The sequence below is a fragment of the Triticum urartu genome, chromosome 5 (genome assembly GCF_003073215.2).
Source record: "Triticum urartu cultivar G1812 chromosome 5, Tu2.1, whole genome shotgun sequence".
NCBI classification, from domain to species: Eukaryota; Viridiplantae; Streptophyta; class Magnoliopsida; order Poales; family Poaceae; genus Triticum; species Triticum urartu.
The window spans coordinates 579,863,201-579,872,245 of record NC_053026.1 but is presented as its reverse complement, the minus strand read 5'-3'; positions in this window follow the sequence as shown (position 1 = coordinate 579,872,245).

The following is a 9,045-nucleotide window of genomic DNA, read 5'->3' as shown; positions in this document are numbered from 1 at the left end:
GGAATAGACCTTCAGAGAAGCATCCTAATCAAAATTCTAGATGCGGAAACATGGATCTATGCAAATACAACAAGATGTAACCATCGTCACCTGGATTCAAACCAAACGAAAGGGGTGACGAGATGCAAGTAGAGAGAGTGATCGGAACGTATGAGTAGGCCAAGCAAGCAAGGGCAGATGGACGGAAATGGGGAGAGGTGCCGGTGACACGGCTCCACAGAAGAAAGGAAGATCAAGCCAAAAGTAAAAACACGATATAAACATGATCCTAGCACTGGCCGGTCGGTTGGCGATCATGATCCATCCAAGGCTAGGACAAAAGTATGGCGTCAGGACTAGAGTACACATGCACGTAAAGGAGGTAGATAACCACATGTAAAATCGGGGTGTGAAGAACCTCAGCAGGACGCGGACGAATCCCATCCATCTACACTCACCATGGAGGCGCGAACGTACGCGAGATCCTCGACGCCAAAACTCACGGAAAGAAAGATCGGAGAAAAACCAGACACAAGACGTGATTCCGGCCTCCCCTGCGTGGTCTCGGCTATCATTCATCCAAAGCAAAGTTCCGGACGGAAGCATGGCGTCGGGAGCACGTGAACAAGGTAGAAAACACCGGTGGCCGGTAGAGGACGCGGACGAAGCCCCTGGTCGAGCCTCACAAGGATCATCGGCAAAACGATCCACCGACCGGCTGGCTACACGTACGCACACCGCTAGATCCACGATCAAAAGTTTTGGAGAAATCGCGTGGCGTCAAAGGAGTACACGCCGACGCGATCGGCAAAGCAAACCAGAAACCAGGTCCTCAGCGAAACGTCCAGATCCCTCGCCACCAAAACCAAAACCAAACAACACGGCGAAGCAACCAAACCGAGACAAAAGACGGCGAGCAAGCACGCGCCGCACGCACGCGGTCATATGTATGTCTTACCGGGGCAGGCAGGCAGGCGAGGAAGGAGCCGGCCGGCTAGTCCCTCCGGCCACCGGCGAAGAGAGAGGAGAACGTGCGCGTCAGCGGGGGAGGAGGCGTCTCGTCTCGTCAGCTAGCTAGCCTCGCAGGTTCCGAAGCGAGCGACGAGAGAGAGAGAGAGAGAGAGAGAGAGAGAGAGAGAGAGAGAAGTGAGGATTGGAATGGAGGCGGGGTGGGGGTATAAATACAGGCGGCCGCGGTCTGGCTAGAGAGAGAAGTGGAAAGATGGCGCGGGTTTGGACTCTGGATTTTCGGGGCGGGAGCGAGGGCGATTTCCTCCGGGTAGGCTTGGGCTCGCGCTAGCTCGGGATCGACCTAAACTCCTTTCCCTTTTTGTTGTCACGCTGCGGGTTTCTTTCCTTCTATTGTTGGCGACCCACTCCCTCGTCTCCGTTCAAATGTGCCAGCTGCCCGTCGCTCGAGCTCGATCGAATACGAAAATGTGCCAGTGCTGCGCATTTACGAGGAAAAAACCCTATGGTATATTTGGGAAATGATTATGGCAATACGAAAACGATTGCTTTTTGTTCGCGCGCTGTCGTGTGAACATCTGGACCCTCTCTTCTTCCTTGCGTCGGCTGGCTCCCCAACTACCACAACCGCCAACCTCAGAGCCGCCACTTCCTTGCATGAAATGGCCCTTCCGCGTTGCTGAGCGAGGCAACCCCCCCCCCCCCCCCCCCCCTCCCCCCCCCTCCCCGTCCCGCGGTGGCCGGATCAGGTGTTTATCATTTTGCTAAAGATAATATCCATGGAGCCAATTTTTTTTGCCACATCCACATGGTACTCATAGCTTGAAAGCCGTGTCTGTTAACTTGAACTAAAAATTCACAAGTCATGTAGACTGAAAACTAAGGTTTGGATTTGGAACTTCATAGAGTTTCTAGATGACGATGTTAGTTGGAAGAAAACCATGACACTGATAGCGCAATGCGTTGCAACATATCAATACAAGGGCAACCACACAACATGTGGCATAGCCACTTCTATGGTATTTTACTCTTCCATGTCTTATTGTTTTGCTCCAAATGTCAATTTCACGTGGTGGAAACATTTTCCATGCGATGCCATTCTTACCAATGATGAATACACGCCAGACCGTAAGCAAGAATCATACATATATACTTTTTTAAACATCTTAGGTGTGTGTGTGTCTTGGGGGGGGGGGGTGCAGAAACTTCCCACCTGAACATTTATTACCGACAAATGTGCATAATGCAGGGGTGGAGCAATGGCCGGTATTATCAGCCCCACCCCTCACATACACACATCAAGCTGAGGCAGAGCACATGACATAAGAAGAAAAGAAGATCAAAATGAGAGGGAAGGTTGGCAACAGGAGCCACCCGAAATTCTCGACACCAACAACCTCAAGAAAACGACACCTAGAGCCTGAATAGGTAAGCAGTCAACGCCGTCAAAAGACCTACTCAACCGAGACCACATTGCAGACATCGGTATGTTGCCAACGTCGTTGAACCGCATCACAAAGCCAAGACGAAGCAACTAGTGAACTCACGAAGTAGACGAGTAGATACACCACCTCGACGACTCGGAGCCATGACCCAATAAGGATCACTAACGACTAGATTCTGTTATGCACTATGGGGCAATTGTAGAAAAGTCTCATAGTAAGTAATATATTGTGTTACACAATAATTGCAAAAATAGAAAAAAACATAGCAGTGGCGGGCATAATCTAGGGCCCACCACTGGTACCGCTTGCGTTCTAATTGGCCAATCCAATATCCCACGGATTGATAAGGTGGCTATCATCCAACCATCCACACCCAACATGCACGCACAGATTGTCACCATCAATCCCTTCTCCTATCTCCCCGTTATCCTTTCCCTTCTCCTCTCTCTCTCCCTCCCTCCCTCCCTCCCTCCCTCCCTCCCTCTCTCTCTCTCTCTCTCCCTCTCCCTCTCTCTCTCTCCCTCTCTCTCTCTCTCTCTCTCTCTCTCTCTTGTCGTTGAACAAGCATGGTGGATCCAGCGGGCATGTCAGGGGATCCGGCGGGGTGGTGGATCTAGCGGGCGCAACGCTCACAATGACGGATCTAGTCGGCTCGTGGCGGCGAAACCAGCAGACGTACGTGTGTGCGGCGGTGGATCCAACGTGCGTGGGGTGGACCACCACTGCTGCGCCACCGGCTGGCACATCTATTTTTTATTTTATAGAATTATACCAGTGAAGGGTAAATATTTACGCCCGCCATTGGTAGTGTATGCCATCAGTGGTCATTACTAGTGGCGGGCGCTAGGTAATATCCGCCACTGCTAGGTCTTTACCACTGGAATGCCATGTTAGTGGTGGGGGTGGCCCTAAGAGCCTAGCCCGGCACTGCTGGGCTTTTGGTGCACGCCATTGGTAGCCATTCCCGCGGAAGTGTGGCTCGGGAATAGACGAAAGCTATGCTATAGTGGTCTCCGAAGACACTGGAGTAGATGGCGGTGACCAGCTTGACGCGGTGGAGCTCCTAGTGGCAGCGGTTACCCTTGGGGACGACGCAGTTGATGGCTGGGGCTCGTCGAAGTTGGGTGTGGTGGAGGGTTTCCTTGGGTGCGAATGCATCACTGGATTGTGTGCTCTCCTAGTCGTGCAAAATGGTTAAACCGGCGGGGTGGTGCACGACGATGCCAAGATTTGAATTAGGAAGGTCATCCTTTGTTGTAACCTCACAATTTCCCTCTATTATCGCAACATGCATACTCACTATATCTTCAATGTAGTATACCGGGATTGGAACAAAAAAAAGAAAATTAAGATTAAAGACAAAATTTATAAAACACAAAATGAGGAATCAAAGGTGTATGATGGCATCGATAAAGATGAACAAATGTATTAAACATATGGCAAAGTGACAAACCTCTCTGATGTCTGAAAAGTATGCTTTCTCTAATGAAATTTCATCGGGCCTTGATACGTCCATTTTGCATCATGTTTTCCTACTGTTATTTATAATGTTTTTATGCTTTATAACACTTTATGGAGTAATTCTAATGCCTTTTCTCTCACAATATGCAAGGTTTACACAAAGAGGGAGAATACCGGCAGTTGAAATTCTGGACCTGAAAAAGCTATGTCAGAGATACCTATTCTGCACATCTCCAAATGAGCTGAAATTTTATGAAGAATTATTTTGGAATATATAATAAATATTGGAGAGAAGAACTACCAGAGGGGGGCAGCCAGGTGGCCACAAGACACCAGGGCGCTCCAGACCCTCCAGGCACGCTCTGGTGGGTAGTGGGCACCCTGGCCCACCTTCGATGCCCATCTTCTGGTATATAAGGTCTTTTGACCTAGAAAAAATAAGAAGATGAATTTTGGGACGGAGTGCCTTTATCGAGGCAGAACTAGGGCAGGAGCACTTTTGTCCTCCGGCGGAGCGATTTCGCCAAGGGAACTTCCCTCCCGGAGGGGGAAATTGAAGCCATCGTCATCACCAACAACCCTCTCATCTTTGGGAGGCCAATATTCATCAACATCTTCAACAACACCATCTCATCTCAAACCCTACTTCATCTCTCGTGTTTAATCTTTATACCGGAACCTCAGATTGGTACCTGTGGGTGACTAGTGTTGATTGCATCTTGTAGTTGATGCTATATGGTTTATTTGGTGGAAGATTATATGTTCAGATTCATTATGCTATTTAATATCCCTCTGATCTTGAGCATGGATATTATTTGTGAGTAGTTGCCCTTGTTCTTGAGGACACGGGATAAGACATGTTGCAAGTAATCATGTGAATTTGATATTTGTTTGATATTTTGATGATATGTACTCCCGCCGTCCCAAAATAAGTGTCTTAGCTTTAGTACAACTTTGAACTAACTTATTTTGAGACCGAGGGAGTATTTTGTGGTTCCCTTAGTGGTGTTATGTGAACGTCTACTACATGACACTTCACCATCTTTGGGCCTAACAGAATGCATTGTGTAGTAGTTATTAGATGATGGGTTGCTAGAGTGATAGAAGCTTAAACCCTAGTTTATGCGCTATTCCGTAAGAGACTGATTTGGATCCTTCACTACTGCAGGATGCTGCTAATGCGACACTACGATCAGAGACCCTTTGACGAAACTGTGTGCGATGCAATAATCGCAAACGTTTATGATGACGGATGCATCAAACACGGTTCAGATTTTAATTGCATGTGCGATGCAGGGCATACAGTTCAGTTCAATTATCTGTTTGCGATGAGGAGGAACAAAAAAAATAGGCAGCCAGATGAAGGTGTGTGCGATATACAACATACAGTTCACTCGGATGAACTGTTTGTGATAAGGAGTAACAACAGAAACGGGCAGCTAGATAAAGGTGTGTGCGACTGAGGGCATGCACTTCAGAAGTATTAATTGTTTGCGATTAGGCAACAAAACAAAAATGGCCAGCCAGATCAAAGTGTCTGCAATTGATGGCATACACTTCACATGGATGAACCGTTTGCCATTAGCCACAACAAACAAAAACAGTTAGACAGATCAACATGTATGCGCTAGATGGGCACCCATTCTATTTAAAAGAAGCATGCACGATGATAATAACGAGCGCGCACGGTTGTTGGAACAAGACATGTGCTGACGTTGCCTATTGCGGTGCACCCTATGGTCCAAACGCCACGTACGCGACCGAGAAAACGTGCCCATGTTATGCCTTCCGGGAATACTACCGCACTTAGAACCGTCAATAAATTTTGAGCCCGCGTCCCGTCACATTCCAAATTACTACCACACTATATTTAATTGGAAACCTATTCACACCGATCAAAACCTAAACGGTTTCCCACTTAGGAGCATATTAGTACTCGGTTATAAATACTAGTACTCCAAGATGACTGCACATTCCTCCTCAACTCCTTATCCACAAAAACAAACAAGTCATTCATCATCGTCCCCTTGCGCCTGCCATGGCCATCATGAGTTCTGGGTTGAGAGATTGTCACCAGGGAGAGGCGAGCATGGAAGCGGAAGCACGAAAGATGTCCCGCCTCGTCGCGAAAGTAGCCGACATGTCCCACCGCGTGGCCGTAGAAGCACAGAGGACCCGTCGCACCACCAAAGCAGCATGGAGGTCCCGCCGCGCCGTCGATGTAGCAATCTGGTCCGGCCGCGCCACGAAAGCAGAAGAGATGTCCCGCCGCACCGCGAATGCAACAGAGATGTCCCGCCGCGCCGCAGCGGCCTGGGAAAATGTCTCACGGGCGGCGACGACTCTTACAGGCGCATGCATGTGATCGTCCATAGCCAGATGGATCAGATCTTCGGCTGGGCGGGGGTGTAGGACGACATGAAAGCCTTGTTTGAATAGGCTGTCGGCGTCATCCGACAACTACGGGGAGGGGGGGGGGGCAATGCGAAGCTCCGGGCCGGAAGGGCGAAGCAGGCGGAGGAGACCGCTGCCTTGTTGAAGAGGACGGGCATCACCGTTAAGAAACTTATGGACGAGAATGCCATGCTCCGCATTGAGTGCGAAAGGCTGGTGAAGGAATCCGTGGATGCTGCCAAGCACCATGGTAAAGACATGAAACTGATGAAAGAGATCACCGCTGCTCGCTGCAAGAACTAGTCTCCGCGACCTGCAGTGCATCAAGAAAGTAGAGATCAGCGAGCCAGATCGTTGTATGCGTCTTCCTTCTTCTTTTTCCCTTGTGTATTTCGGGCATAGCCGCATGTGGCTTTTTTAGTTATCTTCCTAATTATGTAAGACAATTGTTATGCACTGTCATCGTCCTTATATTCATCAGTCTTGCTATAAGTCGCATTCGATGCTATATAGGTCCGTCAGATCTTACATCACACTACAAAAAAATACACTTATGTGATGATACGTGTTTGTCACAGTAGGTCACGTTTTTTGTCATGCATATACATCCACGACGATTTTATGACATAATCAAGATAGTCATACCTGTGCTATTGTAGAAGTGTTCCATGACATTACCATAATTATTATCACAGAAGTGTCCACTTCCATGATGATAAATCGCACGTCATAGAAGTGCTTTCATTAAGGGTAACCGACACGTGGCATCCACCGTAATGGGTCGTCGCTAACCTATTAGGTTCCGATTTGGATCCGATAACCCGTGAACAACCTGGACCAATGGGGATTTTCCACGTGTAAAATTCTCATTCGCCGGCAGATCCATGTGTCGGCCTGGCGTTCGGACAGTTGTCATCCAGCGAATGGACGGAACACACCTATGATACGTTGACACATGTCTCGGCCCAATAGTGGCTCATTCAGGTTAAAAGGCTGGGCCTGTCAAAATAAGCGGGCCGACCCATTAGCGGCCTACTTGAGTCAGGCCCATTCATAAGTACGACCCATACAAATTACACAGAATCGGCCCATCAAAGGACCATTATAGATTTGACAATTTCCAGCCCATCATCAGTTTCAACCCGTTAATGACCTGCTACGTCTTTGGGCCCAATTACGGCCCGAGCTTCTTTCGGCCTGTTAGCAGCCCATCGTCAGTTCCAGCCCGTTAACGGCCCGAAACGTCTTTCGGCCTTTTCCCGACCCATTCTGCAGTTGGGCCAATTCAAGCCCGTTGTGACTTTAGGCCTGTCCTCGGCCCATTCGGTAAATGGGCCAATTGCTAGCCCATTTTGTCTTTCAGCCTGTTAATGGCCTGCACAATAGTTGAGCCTTTGACATTGGGTCCATTAGGGGCCCATGTTCCGCAGGGCAAAATTTCAGCCCAACGCGACTTTCGGCCTGTCAAAAGCATAGTTTGCAAATTGGGCCTCCTCTGGCCCATAACCCTTTCGGCCTCTTACCGTCCCGTAAAGTAAAAGGGCCGAGACACAATTGACATTTATTTCGGCCTGCTAGAGGCCCGCGTGCCATTTCCATTTATACGACCCTATCGAGCTTTTGGCCTGTTAATGGCCTGCTAAGAGCCGTTGTTACAATGGGCCACATCATTTGTGATCCACTAAATATTATTTTGACCAGCCCAATTAAGACCCACTTTGACTACACATGTTTTTTCATTTATATGGTGTCCAGGAAATGTTCGGGCGTGTTGGCCCCCGTTTCAACGATATAGCATATTCAAAGAATTATCCTACTCTATACTATCACCTCTAAAAACATACACTATACAATAAAAATACTAAGGCATAGAAACGTAGAATAATCCTACACTATACAATAGAGAAATTACAGCCGAATATACCCTTTGGGCATTATAGTTTGACACCAGTGATAATAAAGCATACACAAATAGCAAATTACATACACTGAACAAATAAAGCTCATACATCATGGACACGCATCAACAGAACTTACCATTTGAACTATAATATCTTTAGAAAATAGGATTGGCCGGATTCAGATAGCACAAATTTTAGTCTACAAAATCTCCAATTCCTTCATGGTTACCTCGGTGTCTCGTTTCCTTTTTTTGACTCCGGCATCTAATACCTACAAGTGCAGTCTCAACTTGTTGATTGCATGTTGAGAATCATGTACATGTTGTCTTGCCACCTCTAGTTGATGCTCAAGAACATCAGTACATTCCAATTCCAAACCATAATCATTTGGTAACGACCATGCCGCACTGCTCGCAGATCTTTGTGTTGATGTCACTTCATCCTAAAATGTTTCTGTAAGTACACATGACTAGGGCAAAAATATAGTTACAACACTGAAGCGAGCAAGACAGACTATTTTCTACATGGCAAAATAGGACTAACAATAATGTTACACATCATAAAGCATAAGCAGGTGATATTTTAAAAATTATAAAAATGGTAGTCTATGCAGCCCGCATACAGAAATCTCTGTTAGCTCACCAGAGGAGCATGATATTGGGGCCAAATCCAAAACACAGACATGTTACAAATTTAGACATCACGTTGCGTATAAGTAAGCAAGCAGTTGGCCATTCTGTAGGTCAATTAAAGTCTTAGGGAGCATAATAAACAACAGAGGGATTCATACAAACCTACTACAGCAAGCAAAACTTTGCAATCATTAGCCTAGTATAAACTAGATATTGAGCCTCATGCAGTAATAGTTGGTTAATAGACTTCAAAGCTTTTGGCAC